Raw genomic sequence first — 12913 nt, forward strand, 5'->3', positions numbered from 1 at the left:
AAGCCAGTGATTCTTTAGGTAGCTGGAATTGCCTAGCTCTGAGTGTTAGTGGTAAGAGTCATGCCGTTCGAGTTGGTAAAGGTGCTGACAGAGGGTCAGAGAAGATTAAAGTTAAGGCTGCTGTTAGAAAGGTAAAGACTAACAAAACTAATTAGTATGCTGTAGGTTGTGGTGTGAATTCAAATTATATTGCTTTTCGATAAACGTGTTAGTGGCATGAATATAATAGTTAGAACAGTAATTTTAACACTGGAGAAGGTTTGTATTTCGATGCAATCAGTGCCATAGGTGTTTGATAATATTCCTAGCAGGGATAACCTAGCGCAGCTTTTCAGGTTATGAATATTAGTCAGATGACGAGTATTATGCTAGCTAGAGTGAAATGGACATTTAGAATTATTAGGGTTGCTATAATGAATAATGATAATATTATTTCTTCCTGACATAGCAGAGAAGATATTAAGTGAGATCAATAAATTAATAGCCCTATAAGGGAAACTGTGAATGCTGGAATAATATTTATGTAGACAAAAGATACTCAGTAATTATGAGTTTAATCATAGTTTAACGAGACAAAATCATTTGTTTTCATTTAAACTAATTATCATATTTGTGTCATTCTGATCCCTTTTGAGTTCACTCACAGGCTATACTTACTGCTAGTAGTGAGATCAGGATTAGTGCTATGATGAGTATTGTTTTTAGGTTGCTAGTTTGGACTGCTCAGGGCAGGGGCCGAAGGGGGGCAATTTCTCTCGATCAAGGGGAGAAATGTAACGGCTACCAGGAAAATCTTTATGGAAAATCCTATGGGGTCAAATCCGCATTTGTAAGGACTTGATTCTTCTGTATCTGTCTTTAGTCGGGGAAGTCAGAATTCGCTAAGTACAAGTAGTGAAGCTAGTACTATGTTTGTGGTTAATGCTATAAGGTTTATTATTCTTTTCAGATTGTACTAATTGACTGGAAGACAACTAATTGATACTAAAAGAACACACCCTCAACTCCATTTCACTGTACAGTAGAAACTAACACAACATTGTAAAACAACTCTACCCCAATAAAAGAAAAAACAGAATAGACCCTCATCAATAAATGGGGATGTATAGAAACAGCCATACTATGTCTACAAAGTGTATCAGGCAGTGGCTTCAAATCTGAAATGATTTGAAACTGTAGTTGGCACAGGCAGCAGACAATGAGGAAAAGTAGAGCCAATGATCACGTGTAGGCCATGGAAACCTTTGGTTATGAAGACTGTTGACCTGTGTACTCCATCTGAGATTGTAAAAGCTGTTTCATAATATTCTGAGGCTTGCAGTAGTGTAAAGTAAACTAGGGAGATTGTAATCAAAAGAGCTTGAGGAATATGCTTACAATTTCCTTCTATCAGGCTGTCATGAGCTTGGGTAATAGGTACTCCAGAGGCCAGTAAGACAGGTGTTGAAAAGTGGTACTTCTAATGGATTTAGGGGGTGAATGCCTGTTGGTGGTTAGCAACCACCTAGTTCAAGTGTAAGGGCAAGACTTGAGTGATGAAAACCTCAGAAGAAGCCTATAAAAAAGAGAACCTCTGAAATAATAAACAGAATTATGCCATATCAGCATCCTTTTTGAATGAAACTGGTGTGTGATGGCCTTGAAAAGTGCTTTCCCTGGTGATGTCTCATCATCATTGACATATTGTTAACATACTAGTTAATCAGCCCGAGGATAATAAAAAAGTTGAGTTAAAATGGAATCATATGACTAGATGGGATGCTAAGAGAAGGGCTAAGAGGGCTCCTGTAAGAGGTCAGGGACGAGGATTTACTATATGATACGCATGGGTTTGGTGAGTCATTAGGTGTCATTGTGTAGGTAGAGGTTCACTCACAGGGTGAGCACGTAAGCTTGAATAAGGGCTACTGCATATTCGAGAAAAGTGAGAAGAACAAGACTAATAAATATAATGAGGGCTGTGGGAGGATTCATGCTTAATAGGGAAAGGGATGCTCCTCTGATTAGGTGAATTAACAGGTGACCGGCTGTGATACTGTCTGTTAGTCATAGGGCTAGGGCTGTTGGTTGGATAAATAAGCTAATAGTTTCAATAATTACTAGCATAGGGATAAGAGGGATTGGTGCCCCGGGTGATAGAAAGCGGCCTACAGATGCTTTTGCTTTATGGCAGAAGCCAGTGATCACAGTGCCTTCTCATAAAGGGACCACTGTGCCTAAGGTTATTGAAAGTTGCGTAGGGGCGCAAATGAGTTCAGTAAGAGGCCTAGTAAGTTTGTTGGCCAATGAATAAGGGACATAAGGATTAATGTTCTGGTTTGTCCTTTATAGTTCTGGATGTTCATTATTTGTTCTGACATAAGCTGAAGAAGTCATTGTTAAAGAGAAATTATGTGGTTATTAATCAGTCGGTTGAGTGCGGGGGAAAAATACCTGGAAACATAATAATTAAAAATAACAACAGTCAGCCCTAGTATCGTTGGGGTAATAAAAGAAGCAAATAGATTTTTGTTCATTCTGTTTTTGTTTCTCAAGGGTTAAATAAGAGGTAGCTTTTTTTCTCGGTGAGAGCTAGCTTTCTAGAATGGAAAAGCTCAAAGAGAAGAAAGCTAGCTTTATCAATATCAGTATCAATATCAATACTTTGTACATAATCTTTGTATTTCTTGTATCAACCATCTGTAACTGATATTATCATTGCCACTGGCAGGGCCAGCACATCAAGGAGTCAAGATGTGGGGTCTGGGTGAAAAAGGTACAGATGAAAATCTTTAACATAGACCATCTGAGATCTTTGCCTACCTCATAAAACTGTTTCAGCATTAAATTTTACATAAGAAATATTTTAGCAATGTCTTGATATATAGTTACTCTAAAATAATAGAGGATGTTATTGTTGGTATGGTTGTGGCTTTTATCTTTATCAAATAAAACCCAGTCCTAAATTTAAAGAGGTTCCAATTGAAATAGAGAACATTAACATGGAATGCAAGCAAATGAGAACCAGAAAAAAAAATATCATGAATAAAATTTCATTGTAGGATTTGACTACATTATTGATTGTTTTTATCATTATGAAATATGAACACCTGCTCTTTCGTGAATGTCAACTCTGGGCTGAACTGTGTTAGGCGCTTTACATACACAATCTCATTTAACCTCACTTAATCACTCTAAGGTAGGTATTACTATAATCCTCGTTGTAAATATGAGGAAATTGAGCTTAAATGAAGTTCAGTATTTTTCTCAAAGTCCCCCGGATGGTGGTGATGCTGAAGCTAGGACAGCAGGTATTGATCTCAAGCAGGTAGCAGGGTGTAAGGACTTCCCTCCTTCTGCCCCACTGGACCCCGCAGTACACCATCTAAATTTGTTTGGGCATATTTACACCATCTCTCTACTGTTATGTGTTTGCAAGAAACGATGGAGGTGGAGTGGCAGCTCATGTGATGGAAAGCGTAGAAAAAACTCAGTTCCACGTTTAGCCCCATGGATGTGGACCACCACTAGGGGTCAGGCTAATATTCAGGCATATTTCAGTATTTTTTGGCATAACCATAATGCACAAAACACAAAGCAGCACCTTAATTTGCTCCCCAATATCCAAATGTAAAACAGAACAGCTCTGTGGAAAAGTATTTGGTAGTTTCTTAGAAATTTCGACATAAACTTAACACACAACCCATTCTTTTTATTGCTGAATTGTATAATATATCCATTCATAAGTTGATAAGACGAAAAGCTCCAAAAAAATTAGAGATAAGAGCAGGCCAAGGGTGAGATAAGACTTTGACTCACGCTGTTTCCTTCCTAAAACATTCACCCCTACCCATATCCTGCTGTAGCAACCTCCTCCATCCCTTCTAACTACTTGTAAAAGATTTTGTCTCTGCTTCATGTCTCTTCATCCTCATATCATATTCAACCCTCAACCCACTGCAATCTGGCTTCAGCCCACATTATTCTACTGAAACTATTCTTGCCAACTTTGTTATGACCTCCTTTTTGTTACATGTAGTAGGTGTATTCCAGCCTTTATCTTTACTTCCTGTCTCAACACTTCTGGCCCTGTCGATGATTCCTTCTCTTATACTGATTCTCTTTCCATGTAATTAGTGATATTTTATACTTTTAATTTTCCTTCCACACCTATGGTTACTTCTTCACCAGCCTTCTTTCCAGGTTCCTCCTCCTCTGTCCATCTTTTATGTGCTGATACTACTTAGGCTCCTATGCAAGATCCACTTTTCCTTTTACTTGAAAGTGGGGTCAGAGGATCATCTGCATCAAAATCATGGAACTCTATTTGTCAAGCGTGTAGATTTGTGAGCTACATCCTATAACTACTCAGTAAGACTCTGGAGTTGGTGCCCAGCATTCTGAATTTTATCACACCTCCTGGGTAATTCATCTGACCCCAAAGTTTGAGAATCTCTTCAACATCTTCCTTGGGTAATATCATCCATTCCTAAATGCTCAATTACCATCCACCTGATAAAAGTTCTAAACTTTATATCTCTAGGTCACATCTCATTCCTGAGCTTCAAAATCCACAGGCCCAAATTTCTGCTAGCCATTTCATTTAGAGTCCTACAGAAACATAAAACTTTCTATGCCCCCAAATGATCTCACTACCTTTACTTGCAAACTTCTGTGTTTTCTATCTTTGGAAGTGGAACCAGCCACCACTGCTGCAGATTCCAGAAATCTAATTAGCTTCCCTGACCTCATATTCTCACCCTCCTCTACTTCCAAACAGCTGTGAAGCTCTCTCAATTTAATCTTCTAAAAAATGATGATTCCAGCTACTTCTCTCCATCAACACTTAGTGCTATTCTAGTTGAGGCCAGCATCATGTATCATCTGGAACCACTGTAGCAGATTCCAAAAGAGTCCCTCAGCCTCTAGACTTAGGCTCTCACCTAACCGTGATCTTTTCTTTACACTGAAATGACTTTTCTAAAATGTGAACCTGACCAGGCAGCTTCCTTATTTAAAACCTTACTACAGAATCCCAATGCTCTTAGAAGGATGTTCATGCTTCCATGGTACAACCTCAGCTTACTGCCTCAGACTTATTTATTATCCCCAGTCCCTGTTTTATCTTTTAAGAATTCTAACTTTTAGTTAAATTTAACTTCTCTTCGAAGAACACCACATCCTCTTTTGTCTCCATACTTTCACATATTATGCTCACTGTGACTGAAAGATTCTTCTCCATCTCTTTGCTTGGCTGAATTCTACTAATACTTCAGGTATCACCTTCCATATCACTTTCTCTGGGAACTCTCTCTGACCAGCCCCCCAACCAAATTCAAATAAGAGGATCCTGCAGTGTGTGATTATAATACGCTGTACCAACCCCATCATAGCACTTATTATCGTGCATTTTAAGCTTCAGTTTACTTAACCTTTCCTGCACTAGACTATAAGTCTAATGGAGGCTGGAACCACGTGACCACAGCTTGGAATGTGCCACTATATATCTACTGAATGATTCAACAGGTGAATGACTTTTTAAAAAATAACCACAATCTAAGAAAAAGTGTTACAATCTTATATTTTCAGCTTTCATATAATCGAATTAAAATCAAGACTGGGAAATTACATTCTAGATCTTTAAATGATAATATGAACATTATTTTAATATAATATTTGAATTTTTAAGAATATATAAGTATAAATTTATTAATATTTTAGGGAAAAGTATTAGACAGTGTTCACAATTCATAATTTCAGAGCCACCTCAGAATGAGCCATAATAAATTATATAAAATTCTTTTCACATATTTGGATATAAGAAATACCACTATAAGTTTTAAGCTATTTAATATTGTATTCCTATTTAATAGTACCACAAATTGAATAAAGTTCTTATTTAAATAGACATGAAAAAGAGTCTTGTTCAAGGTCTTTTATCCCTGTTTATTCACTTTCTCTGAATGAATGGAATTTGAAAAGCTATAATATACATTCCCTTATTTGAAAACATATTTTCCTCCTCTAAAACTCATTTTTTTACTCTGTAGATTTCAGGATGACCTCTTCACTGGCAATTTCAAGGTACTTCACTTACTTTTGCATGTGGGCTTTTTAAATAGAAGCTGACCGCTTTGAACTTTTGTATTTGAAATCCAGAAAGCAAATTCTCCTAGGGTTCCACATTAGGATTCTTCAGCTAGAAGCTAAGACTGGATGTGCATAAAATCAAATATTCAAGCCCTAGAAGTCTGTTCTCATGCCTCCTCACTCAGTGGCCATTCCATAGCAAACTCAGCTCTGGACAGCTCCCTCAGAAATTCACCAAGGTGGGGGAGTTCATCATAGATCCAATTCAAGGTGTTGTCACATTGCCACCTCATGACAAATCAGAGCTATGCAACTTCAGAGGACATTGGTATATCCACTGGGATACAGAAATTGATAACAGAGCTGGAAGGTTAATTTTTGCCTTCATATAAATGCTAAACAATTTTTAAAAATGCAAATAATGGAGTTTGGAAGACTGGTTCCTTCACTTACTAGTTGTGTGACCCTAAAGCAAGTAAGATAATGTTTTTTAATGAGCATATATCAAATTAAAAATAAAGTGTGGCTTAAGTATACCACAAATGACATCACACAGGTCCAAAATTGAGTTCTTTTCAAGGGCTGGTTTGTGAATTACATAAGAATATGAGATATAACTCAATATACTAGCATACTCCCTGGTACTGTACACCATTCTGGTTAGCACCAATGGCTCCCAATGACAGGACACCGCACTGCCTGGAAGAAAGTGTCATGATATCAAACAATAGGGCAGAACTCCACCAAGTAATACTGAATACTTTTATTAAGGAAACAGAAAAAGAAAAGAAAATATGAAATAGTGGCAGTTTCTTTGCACAAAAGCTGAGTAAAACTTGTTACCCTCAGGGTAGAAAAGTTTCTTGAATTGGGAAATCATACCCTGAGCTGAGAGTTTGGAACATTTGTTCACAAACCTATTAACTTTTCTATAGCTTCACATTAAACATCGCAACTAGTTTATTCCCATCTGGGCCAGTAGGCCAAATTCTACCCTGAATTTTTCATTCCTATGTTCCCTGTGGCTGTTTTTACTGATCTGCACGCTCTTTCTCAACAAAAAGTGGCTTTACTCCTCCCTTTCTAATTTTCAGAAACATCTTTGTCATCCTTATGACCTTTCAGTGAGGGACATTCAGCATAAAGGGGAAAAAATATGTAAAAGCATCTTTGTGATGGTTGGCAGAAGATGTAAGAGCTGATATCTATGCCCTTGGGTGATTATGTACCCACTGGGGCTCCAGGTTTCTCATCTGCTCATCTGTGAAATCAGGAGAGTGATCATAAATACTATTATAAGTTTTTGTTTCTCTAACAAAGTAACTTTCATATACATTATCTCATTTGATCCTTATAACATCCTTATATCCCTATGAGGCAGATAACACACCCAGCAACATTTCATAATGGTATTATACAAATCCGCAGAGGTGAATATGAATCACTGCGCCAGTCAAAAACTCTCATTTAAGGCTGGAGGGAAGATTACTTGTTAACATGCAACAAATATTTCCTGAGCACCTACTGTGTGTTTACCACTGTATCTACACAATAAGGATGGAGTAATGAACAAGTTAGAACACACCCCTGTCCTTAGCAAGCTTACATACGAGAGTGGAGAAAGACTATAAAGTAGGAAACCAGATAATAAACTAGATGATTTAGAGAGGGACATAGCACCGTGAAGATAATAAAGCAATATACAACTTGGAATGGATTTGAGGCAAATTGTGCCAGAAGCAGATTTTCTTTAAGTGGCTAAAACAAAGTTTAAAAAGCAAGTAACAATAAAAGAAAATGTTTCCGGTACAGGACCAGCAGTACAAAAAAATAGTGTACGAGTACCTGGATAAAACACCCGTTTTGCAATAGTGCAACTTTTAAGTACATATTGTTGACTGTCCACAGTCCATGCAGAGTTACAACTCCACACTTCAACAACAACATGCTGACAGTTCCTAAAGAAAACTACTTAAAAAAAAAGGCATAACCCAGATGTTCCCTCATTTGACCAACTCCATCTAAGTTTAGATGTGCAGAAGGGCTTATTAGATATATCCAGAGTAAGCCACATGCAGCATGTTACTTGATCAATTTTTCTAAAATAAGGTTTCAGGACAATGACAGTAAGATAAGGGAAGAAAACATGGAGGAATGAAGTCCTAATTACTATACACGCATATTTTTTGACAATAGGGGGAAACCTTTTACAGATAAGTTACAAACAAAGAAAAGTCAAATAAACGATTTTGTACAAGAAATTTAACACGTTCTGTACAATGTGTTCACTTTGCTGTCATCTGTACAAACTCTTCTTAGTTTACTTGGCCATCACCGTCAATATCTGCTTCCCTGACATTTCAATATCTGCTTCCCTGACATTTCATCAACCTCTTCATCTGCTAACTTCTCTCCAAGGTTTGTCATCACATGACGGAGCTCTGCTGCACTAATATAGCCATTACCATCCTCATCAAACACAAGGAATGCTTCTCTAAGTTCTTCTTCACTGTCTGTGTCCTTCATTTTTCTTGCCATCATTGTCAGAAATTCCGGGAAGTCAATTGTGCCGTTACCATCAGCATCCGCCTCATTAATCATGTCCTGTAACTGCTTCTGTGGGATTCTGTCCAACAGACCTCATTACAGTTCCCAACTCCTTTGTTGTTATAGTTCCATCACCATCCTTGTCAAATAGTGAGAAAGCTTCTTTGAATTCTGCAATCTGCTCTTCAGTCAGCTGGTCAGCCATGCTGCAAGCGCTACCGGTCTCCGGGACTCGACTACTCAAGCACTCAGCTCGCTTGCTCCACTCGGACTAATTCTGTTCTGCTACTTTAATAGACTTATTTTATGCCTAACAGAAACTCAATACATGGTTGATGAGTAAATCTCCAATCAGAATTCATCCCTCCGTTACCTCTATGCCTAAGGAACAGAGTCTGAATCTGTTGTAACAATACTCCCTGTGTGGAAGTCTGGAAAGAAAGTAGAAAGATTTTTGACAAGGACAAAGAAACAGATTTGAGAGATTCCAGAGAAAGAAGCAAGGACCACGATGATGAGGGGGAGGTGAAATTTTGGGGGGATTCTGGGTGGGTGCAATGAGGAAGGAGGAAAGTTCCAGAATGATGGCCAGGTTTGGCGTGAATAAATGGCTAAACTATCAGTTCTCCCAAAAGAGGGTTACCTGATTTATAATGTTTGACACATCCCTTATCACACAAAAGTGCTCGATTGCTTGAATTGTTTTGAATAGTATGTTTTCATTAGTGCTAATAATGAAAACATAATTAAAAGCATGTTTGTAGTGAGAGGCAATAAGTTCATTCTTGCACATGACAAATTTAAAGTGCTTATGGGACCACTAAGCAAAGAGGTCCCATTGCTTGCTGGATATATACGAATGGAGCAGATGGGAAATAGGGTCTAGATTTGTAGATGTGATGCTGATGAGGTTATTGAAAGCAACACAGTATAAAGAGAATATGTAACCTGAGAAGAGAAGAAGTCAGACATTGGAATATCAACATTTAGTGAAGCGATAGGTAACTATGATGAGAGAGGGGTGGAATAGCCAAAGGTGTAGGAGAAAGACCAGGGCAAACTGGTTTCACAGAATTCAAGGTGGAAAAAAAATCATGTAGAAGAGAGTACTCAACTGTGCATTTCACTGGATATAAATTTTATATCAATTAAAAAAAACCACTTACCCTCAGACATCCTTTACTAATTTGTTTTGGCCTAGATTGTTTTGCTTCTAGAGATTCACTGCCTCTGTTGGTATGCTGAAACAGCAGCCTCCAGTGGTTATGGTCATGGAGAACTACGATTTATGGACTAGGTATGGTTTTTTCACATAGTACATGCTCAACGAAGTGAGTTGAACTAAATTAATTGTTCTTCACTCACAAAGAAACAAATGCTTTGCGTGACGCTCTCTTAGGGCAAAGAACATTGGCTTAAAGTGAAGATCCTGGGATTATGCTGGTAAAACAGTCAAGACTGTTTGCTTGAAATACGGATCTACGGTCCAGTCGTTGTTTGCTGGCTGCTGTGGCAATCTGAAGCTCACAAGATCAGCATCTTTGCTCTCCCTTCCCCTCAATTTTTGGTTGTTATGGGAGGGACAGCAAGCCAATAGTTATGCTTAGCTCTGAGTATATGATCAATTATTTCTTTCTTCATAGTATGCTTTCTTATAAAGCCAAAAAGTGCATTTTTACCCTAACAAGGCTTTTAAAAGTTGCTCATAGTGTGCCACTGACAACAATAGTCCTAAATTTCAATTTCTACTCCACCTCTCAGACTTGCTTTATCATTTTTAGATCTTTTCTTCTCATCTGACGAGAACATGTTTTTCCAGACCTCAAGAATCTTGAGAACTCCACTGAGTCCACAACACCAGGCACTGGGGTCTTGCAGAGGCGCACAGTTACTAAACAGTTGCTGACCCTTCCTTATAGCTCTCTATCACTTTCTTGTTTCCACTCGTCCGACTTCGGAGCTCTCTTGAAAGCCCATCTCCCTTAAGCTACATTAAGCCCCTCTCAATTCCACCCAACATTTTTCAATGGCTCCCTGCTTCCTTAATCTCTACTTCCCATCTATTCCCCTGGTAAAATTTAGCTTCTCTAAATTCTTCACTTATGTTTTGCATTGACATACCTTATGTCCAGTCATTTCAGTGAAAGGAAATATCCTAAAAGGGAAGGATTCACCAAGAAGAATGAGGACCATTGATGGATTATACTTTTGCGTGTGTCTTTGAAATTCCAAATTCATCTTCATTTTCAGCACGTGGTTATATCATATGATGAAGTGAAATATCAATATGTTAAAAAATATAATTTTGTATTTGTGACGAAATCTAATTTATTGAAGCTATATTTCTATACACACACACACACACACACACACACACACAAATGGCTATGTTCACAGTTCCCTAAATCTACCATATTTTAGAACTGTAAACATTTTTATATTGGTAGCTACATTACCCCACTGTTTTACTTATTTTACTTAAAAAAAAAAAGAAAATATTTGCCTTCTTGTTAAAGGAAAGCTATGTAAGGAAAAAAAGTTACTTTAAAACTATAAAAAGATATATCAGAAGAAAAAGAAGTATGAGAGGCATCTAGGAATTTCAGAGTTCTCTCATGGGCATGGTGAAGTGAACACTACAATCAAGTTAGAGTTCTCCCACATACTATTCCTATGTTTCTGGAAAAGTCATGGAGTCTATATTCATGATCCATAGGGACGCTGTCAGAACCAACAAGATAACCTACCTAAAATTGCTGTGTGCTCTTATGTTCTCCCAGAATTGTAGTGAATGGGAATTATTTGGATTGTGTGGAAACAAGTATATAAAGCAAGCTCCAGAAGAATTCTGTTTTCTTTGTTTTTCTGATCAGGTTCGATACTATGATCAGATGCATTATATAACCTCTAAATGCTCTTGTCCACTGTAGAATATAACTAAGTACTTCTATTCAAAACCAAGTCATGTTACCCATCTGACTATAATAACTCACACACTGGGTTGGCCAAAAGTTCCTTCGGGTTTTTCCGTGGATGTTACAAAAAACCCAAAGGAACTTTCTGGCCAACCCAATAGTTTGAATTGAAAAATCTTTGGATTAGAATGCCTACGTGCCAATAACTCTAGCCATTGGTGTTGACATATAAAATGAAGGTAAATGCAGCATCTTTCTTACACATTTCACTACTGCTTAGCAAATGGCCCACAAAAGGAGTATAATACATATACTAAATTTGATGGCATAAATCAACGGATAAATGAATGACCGAATGAATGACATACAGAAGCTACGGCACGTTGAGGCAATGAATGCACTGAGTGACTGATGGGAGTCATGGGGTTGTGAGGTTGCTGGGAAGCTCACCTCACACTTCACATGTGGCAAACCATCACTCATTTTTGAAGCCCCAACAACGAAAAAAATCTTCCAGCTACACAGCTTCTGAACCTCAGGCAGGACTGCTCACTGAGAACTATGTGTATCCCTCCTTAAGATCACCTGCCATGCTGCACGACAACTGGCACTGGCATTTGGCCTGTTAGACCACAGGCCCCCTGGAGGAGGAGCTGTGCATTTCTGAACACACAGAGCCTGGGACCGTGCCTGACACACACAGGAGGTCTTAACAAGAAAGTAAAGAGTTAGTTGAATAAAAGAGGACTTTACATTTCACTTGAACTCCTTACTGAATAAAGACAATAATTTACTCTTCAGGGAAAAAAAAAGAAAACGAAAAACCCATCAATTAAGTAATAAGCTCAGTAGAGTTGGGAAGGAAAAAGAGTAAAACAGGCAGTCATAGCACAGCTGAAAAGCAGACTCGACCATTTATTCTTCTTCTGCACTTAAAACATTTGAGAATGCCATTCTCAGAAAATTACTATAAACGTTCTCATTTATATAATAGGAGAAGCCAGTGCGTGTTTTCCTTCTGTAATTACGGTTATCCAAGAAATCCCATTCAGTGCACTCCCCCCACCCCTTTCCTTCCCAAAACCACAAAGATTCTCAATTACCATTTAGTAGGTTTCCTTGTATATGGGCACTAGACGATGAGAAAGTAAGTTCTACCCCTTCCTCCTTCGAGCATAAATAAAATGAGGGCAGGGGTTTCTCATTTACTTTGTTCTCTGCTCCTTCCTCAGCACTTCGAACTGTACCTGGCACAGAGCAGATACTCAATAACTAACTGTTGCTTGAATGACTGACTACATATTTGATAATAAAGTCATAAATCCTCTCAGCTGAAAAATCTTTGTTTTCCATTCTTAGTACTTGCTTTTTTTTTGGCATGA

The 12913-nt window shown here is 38.0% G+C and overlaps 1 long non-coding RNA gene and 1 pseudogene across 1 annotated transcript in view; both read right to left on the minus strand.

The window, feature by feature from the left end:
* The window catches only part of LOC149749924 (uncharacterized), a 121018-nt gene that overhangs the window by 63051 nt on the left and 45054 nt on the right, over nucleotides 1-12913 (minus strand). The window lies entirely within an intron of this gene.
* On the minus strand, nucleotides 1403-10720 carry LOC149749925 (calmodulin-alpha pseudogene; annotated as a pseudogene).

This window comes from Delphinapterus leucas, chromosome 3, assembly GCF_059928025.1.
Source record: "Delphinapterus leucas isolate spDelLeu-1000000601 "Yukka" chromosome 3, BTC_Dleu_Yukka2, whole genome shotgun sequence".
NCBI lineage: Eukaryota > Metazoa > Chordata > Mammalia > Artiodactyla > Monodontidae > Delphinapterus > Delphinapterus leucas.